At 34.1% G+C, this 3,192-nt stretch overlaps 1 long non-coding RNA gene across 1 annotated transcript in view; it reads right to left on the bottom strand.

Annotated features, from left to right (window-relative positions):
• LOC122192806 overlaps nucleotides 1-2,813 on the bottom strand; it is a 21,379-nt gene extending 18,566 nt beyond the window's left edge. The window contains exons 1-2 of the long non-coding RNA XR_006182714.1: nucleotides 2,721-2,813; nucleotides 1,226-1,359 (exon numbers count right to left, since the gene is read on the bottom strand). This is a non-coding gene — a long non-coding RNA (uncharacterized LOC122192806). The remainder of the gene's footprint in view (nucleotides 1-1,225; nucleotides 1,360-2,720) is intronic.
• Nucleotides 2,814-3,192: the final 379 nt, after the last annotated feature.

Raw genomic sequence — 3,192 nt, 5'->3', positions numbered from 1 at the left:
GAGGTGTCCTTCAGAAAGGGTTGTACAAATCCCTTTATGAAACTAAAGAACACGTGCTTACTGAGTTAGTGCTCTTCCTCATCCCAGACCAACCACCCCAACACCCACACCACTGTATTTTTTAATTACTTTCCGTGATGGAAGGGCTAAATATGTCAATAATTAATTTAAATTAAATATGTAGATTTAATTTAATTTAAATTTATGCAGTGGGCTGCTACTCCGCTGCCTCTGAGTATATTTTCAAAATAATTTGAGTATATAGACTGTCATCCAATATTTACATACCACACATCTGTATAATGTCATCACAAAACAGTTGAACTGATGATCAAACTGCTTTACTTCCTGCATCAAAATTCTTAAGTACTAAGACAGGCTTTTAGAGTCAGGAAAGCATCATTCAAAAAAGATTATCATCTGAAGCACTGTTTAAACAATAAAAGCAACTCAATTATAAGAAGTCATACATTTAAATATTAATTATCCCTTAAAAGATTAAGGGAGTAGAACTTCATGAAATCATATACATTTCATTAAGAAAAAAGTACTTAAGAATCCATTTCCACTTTCCCAATGCCACTTCTCTTCTCCACCCTGCCCCTCAAAATTTTATTTCACAGATAATGAATGACACCTTCTGAGGGACAGATAAATGATCTGAATGTTCTGGCACAACAGCATGAACTTCATGCAACTGATCTTCAGAGAGCAGAGATGCTTATGGTAAGAAAATTTCAAGCTATGTGAAATGACTGGCATGCAATTTCTCAACAAGAAAAGCCAAGACATATTGTACTAGTCATTGTATAGACATGATATAGGAATGGCGATTAAAAAGACAGAAATACTTTAAATATAGTGTTGCTTAAATATTTTGATAAAGTCATTTAAAATATTATGAAAATTCAAAATCTGAATTCCAGACCTTAGCATAATACTTTTGGAAATTTTCTTAAAATGCTTACTTGAGATTTCTGAAGAACAGAGAATGTTCTCCAATACTGCATGCAGTATAAGAATTACTGATAATCCCTTCGCCCTACTTACTCCCCCACTGCACAAAAGTTTCTTTGTTCTGTCAATTAGCTGGTTCAACTCTTTCATCTAAATATCACTCCTAAGACAGCCCTCCATCCCACCTTACTCCCAAGAAAATCTCAGTTCAATCAGTAAAAGGAGTTTCATGTATTTTCACTGCTCTGCTGATGAGGATTTAACTCACCGTCTTAGGTCATCCTTCGCCGCATCTAGATGGAAACTTCATAGATGAAATTCAGCTCCACAGCACAGCAATATAAATGTATCCATAAAATAAAACTGTGCAAAGCCTACAGCCCGCTGGAACATCTCTTTTCCCTGAAATGCAAGACAGGTGTATAACCAAGATGTTATAATTGCAATATAATCAAAAGAGTAAGGCAAAGCTGTATAACCAAGATGTTATAATTGCAATATAATCAAAAGAGTAAGGCAAACAAGGATCACAAAAGAGAATAAGTAGAAGAGCTTACCCTTGGGTTGAGCTCACTAGAAGATATCAAAGAGGAGGATCTCCAGAAGAGATCCTTCCCCTCTGGTAGCCAGCTCTTAAATAGGTCCAGGAGGGGTGGAGCCGGCAGCACAGGTGAATTGCCTTCACCTGTGCTCCTCTGGCTGACTCATGGCTCACCTCAGGTGATCAATCAGAGGTTCAGGCCGTGACTCAGCAGTTCCCATACAACAGGTCATTAAGAATGGATTCTAAGACACTAAACATCTTTTGTCTGAGGTAGCTGGAGCTAAAGCATAATTTTCCTGTTAAACTAACCATAAGCCAGAAGGTTAACCTATCACCTAGTTGCCCTTCCTATTTCTGAAGTTTTCATTTTGCTTAAAGTAATTGGCAGTAAAGTTAAGAGTATCTGTAGTCAACTGAATCCAATGCCATTGAGTCTAAACTTCCATGTGAATTGTGGAGTAACTATAGGAAGACAAGCAGAGCTGAGCCAATGCAAATAGAAAATATATAGCAGATGTTAAAATAAAAAACTTCCTGACACGTCCACTAGAGTTGGCTACTGTTCTAGTACCCAAAATACTGATAAAGATACATATTTTTAAATACTTTTATATCCTGTGGTTTGCATTGACATAATAATGTACTCAGTGATACACTTGATTGCTGTCCTAGGAAAAGGTTCCTGTATAATATTTACCTGGATTGGAAATGACAAAAGCAATGACAAGACTTGCTTCTCCAAAGCCTTTAAAAAATATATATCCTTCTTTGGATTATATTCAAGAATTCTTTTTTATAGTTTTAATAGATACGTAAAAACTGAATGATCTTCAAATTAAAAAAAAAAAAAAAAAAGGAGTATTCTGATTCTTTTGAAACAGAACTTCAGCTTCTAACATGCCTTAATGACACCAAGGACATGACTCAGAAGATCACCTTCTGAAGTGTTACACCACTAATTTGCAAGTTGTGGTGGAAAAGTGATAGAATGGGGCCAAAAGCAAACAAGATAGAAAATCAATGGAGAATTAGAATCATTTGATACATATTAGCAGATTGCATAGTATTGCAAGTTAAAAAATGATGACCAGGCAGCAGATGCCAGATTTTTCTAGGAAGTTACCTAGGAAAACCATAGCTTTTATAAACAACACCACACAAATTTTGTTGTTCTGTCTCCACAAGGTCACAACAGTACATTTAATGAAACCATTCATACCAGAATGCTGAACGCAACAAATTGTAGTTGGTTGAAAATAACGGATGTTTCTGCCTCACAGTTGATTGGAGGAGAACTTTCCAGTGGATATTCTTTATTTTTACTTCAGAAAAATAAAAAAATTAAAAAAAAAAAAAAAAAAAAGGAAAAGCAGAAAGAAAGGAAAAATATTGAGATGTCTAAACCTAGTTTATTACCATTTCAATAATGCAATAAATACCACCTGCAGAGTTATTCTAAATATTTTTATATGTATATTTCCTGGAGAATTTATGCTAAATCCAGAATAAGCATCAGAATAAATTAAAAATTATTATAATTAAATTACTCACATCAGCAACTATTACGAATTTATGAAATAAAGAATTAACACAGCATTTTACAAAAATAATTTAAAAAATCAAATTTCTTAAATTACATAATTATCTAGTGAAATTAATTAAAAATGCAAACTACCTTGCTGTGAGAGTAA

Source organism: Lagopus leucura, unplaced genomic scaffold (assembly GCF_019238085.1).
Source record: "Lagopus leucura isolate 7727_CA_CO unplaced genomic scaffold, USGS_WTPT01 35394-0_obj-0_obj, whole genome shotgun sequence".
Lineage (NCBI taxonomy): Eukaryota > Metazoa > Chordata > Aves > Galliformes > Phasianidae > Lagopus > Lagopus leucura.
This window is presented reverse-complemented; position numbering and strand designations above follow the sequence as displayed.